Genomic DNA, 7,677 nt, shown 5'->3' with positions numbered 1-7,677 from the left:
TTCAAACGACTGCTCTCTCCCAACCTACGCTGTGCCTCCTTCCATCCAAGGGCGGTTGCTCCGCCAGCATTACAACACCAATAACCATGATATTGAAGCAGTGAGAGTGATGCTCTTGACCCTGGAGTCCAGGGCCTGACTTTAGTTTTCTCCAGGAATTTAAATGAATTACCCAGTTACCACTAACTCCCCCCCCCCCCCAAAAGCAATACATAAGATCTCATTAATCTACAGGTTTTTTTGACCCTGTTTATTTTTTGAGAAAAATACTGAATAAATCACATGACCAGTTAGATCTTGAAATCATCCTGGATTCCTCCCTCCCTCTCACCCTCCATCCAGTCCATCAACACATCTTTTTCACTCGACCTTCAAAATACCCCAGCACATGACCACACCACCCACCCACGATGGCCTCCTTGCTGGTCCACGAAGACCCAGCCTCAGGGTCTCTGCACCTGCCATTCCCTCTGCCTATAATGCCCTTTCTCCAGCTATCCATGTGGCTTATTCCCTCACTTCTTGTGGGTCTTGGTCAAATACCACTTCCTCTGAGGAGCCTTCCTTGACCATGCTGCCTGGCACCGTGGTCCACTTGCCCTCCTGTATTTTCCTGCAGAGCACCTACCACTGCCGGGCCCGCTAGACATGTTCACCACTTACTGCCCGTCTCCCACGCAGCAGCCAGGGAGTCTCAGCCTCTCTCTTTATTTTCATTTCTGTTAAGAGTCCCCAAATTATTTTAATTCCTCAAGTTTTGAGGCTGAAAATGCCACAATAATTCTGGAAAGCTAACCCTACCTACCTGGAGCAAGCAAGGGTCTATAATATAATATACACCTGAGCAGAGGGGCCGTTCCTGGCAGTTAGATTCTGGTGGAACCAAGAAGCCCGGGCTTCGCGGGGCCGGCGCCCCCTTCCTCCCGGCCCCCAGGACCCGCCCACGTCAACAGCCACTCCTTCCAGCTCCAGCTGATCACTGAGCAAAGGCGGGAGACAGGGTTCAATTCACGTCCCGAAATGCAACCCGCCAGCCCGGGCCTCGCAGGGGCAGCTGCCGCTCGGCCCCGGCCCGACGACGGGCCCCAGGGCCGGGGACCAGGTGCCCTGCGCCCTGCGCCCTGCGCCCTGCGCCCGCCCCCCGCACGGCACCGGGACCGCCGGCCGCTGCAGCGCCCGCAGGCGCCTCGACGCGGGCCCTCGCTGGAGCCGCTCCGTACACACGAGGAGGCTCCGCACCTCGGGCGCCGGGCCCCGGGAGCCGGCGCCCAGGGCCTCCGGTTACTGCCAAGCCGAGCGGGTTCCCGGGTCCTCCGGTCGCCGCGGGCACGCAAGCGAGTTTGGCCGCAGCCGCCCCGCACCCCGCGCCCTCCCGGACCTACTTTCCCGCGCCGCTCACGCCCATGACCAGCAGCGCCGCGGGCGCCGCCATGGCCGAGTCCGGCCCTCCCACCGCCTCCCGGGCGCGGGGGGCGGAGCAGCGCGCGGTCCGCCCCGCCCCGCCCCGCAGCCCGTCCGCCCTCCCCGCCGCGCCCCGCCGCGCCCCGCAGCCCGTCCGCCCTCCCCGCCGCGCCCCGCCGCGCCCCGCAGCCCGTCCGCCCGCCCCGCCCCGCCCCGCCGCGCCCCGCCCGCCCCGCCGCGCCCCGCCCGCCCCGCCGCGCCGCACCCCGCGCCCCCGCCCGCGGGGCGGCCTCCCCGAGCGCCCCCCGCCGTCCCGCTCCCTCGGCGCCGCGCGCTGCTGGGAGCCGTGCCCGCGGAGGCCGGGCTCTCCTGCGCCCCCAACCCCGAGTGGAAATAGCTCTGATTATTCCCAGTGTTGTTGTAGCCCTGGCTGGGGAGCAAGGTAAGGCTGCGGGTGCGATCCCCGCGGGGCGCACGCAGGACTCACCCTGTACGATGGCGGGGACGGGTGGAGCCACACATGGATGCCCGCCCGCCCCCCGCCCCGCTCCCTCCCTCCCTTCCCTTCCTCCCTCCCTCCCTCTTTCCCCTCTCTCTCAAAATAAGTACATAAATAAATTTAAATGTTATTGTAGAAAGAAGCAACAGATGATAAAGTCACACTTTCCCACACCATGTGGCTCTAAGCATCCATTCTCCGAATGACCCCCCTCCCGTAAAGGTAGGTGGGTATGAATATTTTCTAAAATTGGGATCGTGCTGTACCCTGGCGATTGGTGACAATAATAGGTGGTGGGCCTCTTTTGGTGTCAAATCCAGATTAGACCGCAGCAGTACAGGTCGGGGCTGTGGGCCTCTGCTAGCTAACCCGCTCCGTTCTCTGGTAAATTACTTAAGGGGAAGGAGCACCTCTTTGACGGCCCATTTGCTTTAAAACAATGTGTTAATTATGTGTCACTTCAAGTATTTGATTACAAGGCCTAACCCGCTTACAGGAACACCTGAGGCCCTTGGTGTGCAGGGGTGAGTCGGGACTCTTGCCCAAAGTCTCCCGATTCCTCTACATCGCGCCACCTGTTCCTGAGGGGCACGTTCCTGCTCTCGTCCTATATAGCAGTGACGGTCCACAGAAACGCAGAAACTCTCTTCGCTCACTGTGTGCACAACTATACTATGCAGCGCGGTTCCTGCATTTCGGTCTTTGGGTTGAGAGCCATCTCAAGAGGTGGGATGGTTGGGCTGTATCACGGTTGCCCACAGGATAGGGACCTAGTTCAGGCGGGGTCGCAGCCATACCTGAAGATGCACCCATCGCCCTGCACTCTGCCGCACCACCCTGCACGTACTAGCAACTCTGTGTCCAGGCCCCAGAGACAGTTCACACAGGAGAGCTGCGGATTCAAGGCAGCAGCTGGCCTGAGCTTCGTGCATGCAAATTACTCCCCATTAGAGACATCATCACATGTAGCAAATATAGCCACTTACAACTGGTTCCATTGTATGCTAATTGATATTTTGTCTACAAAGCTTGGTGGTATAGCCCAGCTGGTAATGGTCCAGGTTCACAAGATAGCCAGAGAAGCACAGATGACTTCCCCCGGGGCCGTCGACACATTTCCGCAAAGAAATGTGTTGACTCAGCTCTTATGCTAATACCTGAAGTTACAAATGAGATACCGAAATTTCGTGAGGCATGGAGGTGCTGGGAGCAAGAAGTTGGACCCAACTGGCTTCCATATGCCAAAGCTATACGTCATCCAGTGGCTGCCAAGGTGACCCTCTCTGCCTTCCCGAAACTTGCACGAGCTGCCTTATACTATGCATCAGAGATGAGTGCCGCTGTGAAGAATTACTGGCGAGGACATTTGGTCCTGGGTGTAATACCTGAAACGAGGCTCCCAGATGCGCTTCGCCGGAAGCTTAAGAAAACAGGGCAGTCTTGCTGGTGTGGCTCAATGGTTAGAGCATCAGCCCGTGGACTAAAGGGCCTTGGGTTCGAGTCCTGGTCAGGGGCACATACCTGGGGTGCAGGCTTGATTCCTGGCCTCAGTTGGGGGGAATGCAGGAGGCAACCAATCGATGTATCTCTCTCAGATAGATGTTCCTCTCCCTCTCCCCCTCCCCCTCCCCCTCCCCCTCTCTCCTTCCCACTCTCTAAAAATCGGTGGGGAAAAAAATCCTCTGGTAAAGATTAACAGAAAACAGGGCCGTCAACATTTACTGATGAGCAGTGAGCATTCCCAAGGTCAGGACATCGTAAATGCTACGCTTGAATCACGCAAGAGACACAGAGATGCGTCTCCTACTTAAATGACAGAGGATGATTGAAAAATAACTGAAAAGGAGCAATGGGAAGGCCAATGAGTATTTCTTGAGCATCTACCAGCTGCAAGACTCCAAAGATGAGTCTTACCCTCCAGGTGCTCCCAGGCAGGTAGGAGGAAGATGATAGAAGCAAACACTGTAACTTGTGCTCTGCTTTACCAGCTCTGTCAAAAAAAATTAGTTGTCATTTCTTTCAATGTTCAAATCAGAATGATTAGCAGAAAGTCTGGCTCTCATCCCCAGATTTCCCCTCCTAAGATATGTCCAAGGGCCTTCAATTTGCTGTACCAGTCTAGGTGATGGGTCATCTGCAAAGGGTTTAATGAAAGGAGCTGTTTAAGAGATGCAGCTGGGGTCAGTTAAAGCAACAGGGCAGTGTGTGAGTCCCAGTAATTGAGGGGAAGTGGGCAGGGGTGATGGGGGGGAGTCTTTATGGTGTGTGTGTGTGTTTATGTGTGTATGAGAGAGGGAGAGAGAAAAAGAAAGAAAACCATGTATGGAGAGAGGTGGCTTAGGAAGAGAGACAGACATCCTTTGTTGATTAGCAGGGAGGGAAGCAGAATAGATGACCTCCCCTCTCCTTCTCTGGCCCTCTGATCTGCTAGCAGCCAAACCCAATTGGAAGGCAGAGACCTGGGCAGCCTGTTGAGCTGGGCCGCACATGCCAGTGTCCTGGACACAGCGGGGAAGAGAAGGGTGGAGAGTGTATCTGACAGGAAAGACATCCAGCATCTCTGCTCTCAATTGTCACTGACAGCGATTTTCAACCGGTGTGCCACAGGAATTTTTAAAACGTGCAATACCTATTTCATCAGGGGCACTGACCTCTCTTCCCTTAGACTGTTAAATAAAAAAATGGCAACAGCTAACACAATAGCCGTCTGGTGTGAATGAGTCAACATTATACCTATTTTTTTGGTCGTGTTGGCAAAAAATATATTTTTTGGTGTGCTGCAGAATTTTAGTAATTAGTTTATGTGTGCCATTTGATGAAAAAGGTTGAAAATCGCTGGTCAGTGAGAGACTCCTCCTGTGCTTCTAGGACAGCAGAGCTCAGAGGTGCCGCTAAGAACTGAATTTTACTTTTTTTTTTGCTTCCAGAGAGTGCCACCTGCTGGTTCACCGTCTCAGGGCTTCTCACTGTGCCTCATGGGCAACCCTGAGGCCGGTCTCCGGTCCTGGTCTCCGGCAGGCGCTGCTATACCAGCCGAGGCACAGGGTGCTCTGGAAACCTGGGGACCCTCCGTGAGGCGCTGCTCCGGGCCTGTGTGGCTACGGTGCCGGCCCGGCGACAGGCAGCAGGCGCGAGGGCCAGCAGCCCTCCAGGTAAGGAAGCCCCGCGCGAGCAGCCGGCAGTGAGAGGGGGTCTCCCGAGGAACCCAGAGAGCCTCTAGCTTCCAGCACTCTCCTGGTTTTGTTTGTAACCATCTCAAACTTTCGCACCTTTTTGGAGTCTCAGGTTAAATCGTCCTTCACCCACAACCCCCTTCACTCTTTACAGGTGACTTATGTCAAGTTTCCATTGGCAGGGACAAAAGACACCTCGGCTCCCTCCCTTTCTTTTAAGATGGTGCTGCTGAAAGTTTTGGGTCTTAGGACTTTTTTCACTCTTAAAAATGATCGACGATATCCATTGGTATTTACTGTATTCAAAATTACAACTGAGAAACAAAAACATTTATTAATTGGTTTAGAAATACAAATAATAAACCCATTGCATACTAATATAAGTAACACATTTTAGAAAAAAAATCTGTGTTTTCTAAAAAATTTTTCATGAGAAGAGTGGTATTATTTTACATTTTTGCAAACTTCTTTCATGTCTGGCTTAGTAGAAGATGGAAAATTCTTACACCTGCTTCTGTGTTCGATCAGTATGTTTTGCTTGAATATATGAAGGACATGCGGCCTCATGTGGACGTGCTGGAACTGGGGCATGGGAGCGGGATGATTACAAAAGCCTTTTAAGAGAGTTGCCATATTCTTCTTTGATATTATATCAAACTTGAGAAGTGGTCGTTTCTTAAGGTCTAGTTCCAACGTGGAATCTGAAACCATACCAGTGAACTCTTCGTACTCTTATATTAAAATCTCTTCATCTGTCTCACACTTTGAATGGGCCTTTTACCCACGATTTTGTAACATCAAGCACTGATCATTTGGAAAATATTGGTTCACTAATGCAACTCATTCAGCTGTTGACACAGTTCATTATTTCATTATGCTATTTTTTAAAATTGATTTTAGAGCAAGAGGAAGGAGGAGGGTATAGAGAGAAATATCAGTGTGAGAGAAAACATTGATCCGTGGCCTCCCATAGGCACCCTGACCGTGGATTGAAATCGCAACCTGGGTATGTGCCCTGACCGGGAACCTGACCTGCAGCCTTTTGCTGTATGGGACGATGCTCCATCCAGCTGAGCCACCTGGCTGGCTCTATACAATATATTTTTGAAATCGCCTTTGTAATATCACTATCGATCTCATCAGAAAGTCTTTAAGTCTTGGGAAGCAGTGAAGCACTCAAGGGACCTCAGGGTTGTGGGCCTCAAAGTTGTTTTGAGTTGTTTGTGAACTGCTGACGGAGGCCTTAGCTCTGTTCTCATTATCTTTTCTAATCAAGGCCGAGTTAAAGAATATGGGATTTGTAACCCCACCCCCCGCAATTTACTTCGTTAAAGGTCTGCCTGCTCCACTTCACTCTTCATGTCTGTATCTCAGCATCTGCTGCTGTGCCTGGCATAGAGGCTCAGTACTGCTCAAAATACACCCGTGAAATGAATGACCCGGAGGGGAAAAAGGAGGACTGAGGAAAGGAAGCAAGAGGGAGAGGGAGGAGGCGGCCCACCTCGGGTACCTTGCTGGCATGGACTGGCATGGGCTTGAGGTAAAGCCTGACCCCTAGTGGAACTGGGTGCTGGATGAGCTGGACTGAGCAAGCTGCAAGCAGAAGGCAGTTTTCTTATTTCTCACCTTAACCCTCTCAAGCCCATCCTGTCGGCTTGTTTTTCTCTGCCCCTGTATGAAATTCTGAGCATGCCCAGTAGTGTTCCCATTCTTCAAAGAATTAGTGTGGTAAAAGGTCTGATTCCTGGCTTTGCAAGTCCACAAAATTGACTTCTTTCAGCCTATCCACAGTTGATTAGGCCCTGAGAAATTATTCCAGAGTGAATTCACAATAGCTTGCAAATGTGAAGGTATTTTGTTATCTATAAATTTCTGTTACAAAGTATTAGTTTCTTTTTATTTGGATATTATTGGCATATAATTGTGTAGGTTTAAGGTTTGCAACATGTTGATTTGGTACATTTACATATACCACCGAAGTGTTAGCTAACACCTCTATCACGTCTTATAATTTCATTTATTTGGGGTGAAAGCAATTAAGATCTAGTTGCTTAGCAACTGTGAAGTTTATAATCCAGTGTTGTTGTCTGCAGTCACTATGCTGTGTATTAGATCTCCAGGATTTCTTTATCTGCTAGTTGCAAGTTTATACCCTTTAACAACATCTCCCAATTCCCTGGCATGTTAGTTTCTTTTAATATGAGCCTGATGTATACATAAATCCCAGAGCTAACTCATGCATTTGTGATTTACAATTTAGCTCATCCCATTTAGGTTACAAAACCCAGAGAAAACAAATGATTAATCAGAAGATTGCTTGGTAGGCGTGGATTCAGAGTGAAAAAGGATTGAATGGGCTGGGCGGATACTTACCACAAACCAGGAAGAGCCTGATGAGCCATAGTCATTACTCCGCATTGCTGACTATTTCCTGTCCCAGGAACCCTTGGAGACCTGCAGGAGATCTGTGCATTTGCAGCTCCTCTGAGCACCGCCCCACCTCAAGCCTTCTCCATATGTCATTGGCCGTTTCTCTTTCTCTTACTGTGTTGTAAAGGCTTCTTTGTGTATTCGTTTGTAATATATTTTTTCCAATTTGTCTTT

At 51.3% G+C, this 7,677-nt stretch overlaps 1 long non-coding RNA gene across 1 annotated transcript; it reads left to right on the top strand.

The window, feature by feature from the left end:
* The first annotated feature begins 1,785 nt into the window (after window positions 1-1,785).
* LOC107544954 (uncharacterized) lies at window positions 1,786-5,037 on the top strand. The gene is made up of 3 exons (XR_001603964.2): window positions 1,786-1,843; window positions 2,037-2,122; window positions 4,828-5,037. It is a non-coding gene; the product is annotated as an uncharacterized LOC107544954 (long non-coding RNA).
* The last annotated feature ends 2,640 nt before the right edge of the window (window positions 5,038-7,677 follow it).

This window comes from Miniopterus natalensis, chromosome 12 (genome assembly GCF_054644295.1).
Source record: "Miniopterus natalensis isolate mMinNat1 chromosome 12, mMinNat1.hap1, whole genome shotgun sequence".
NCBI lineage: Eukaryota > Metazoa > Chordata > Mammalia > Chiroptera > Miniopteridae > Miniopterus > Miniopterus natalensis.
This window is presented reverse-complemented; position numbering and strand designations above follow the sequence as displayed.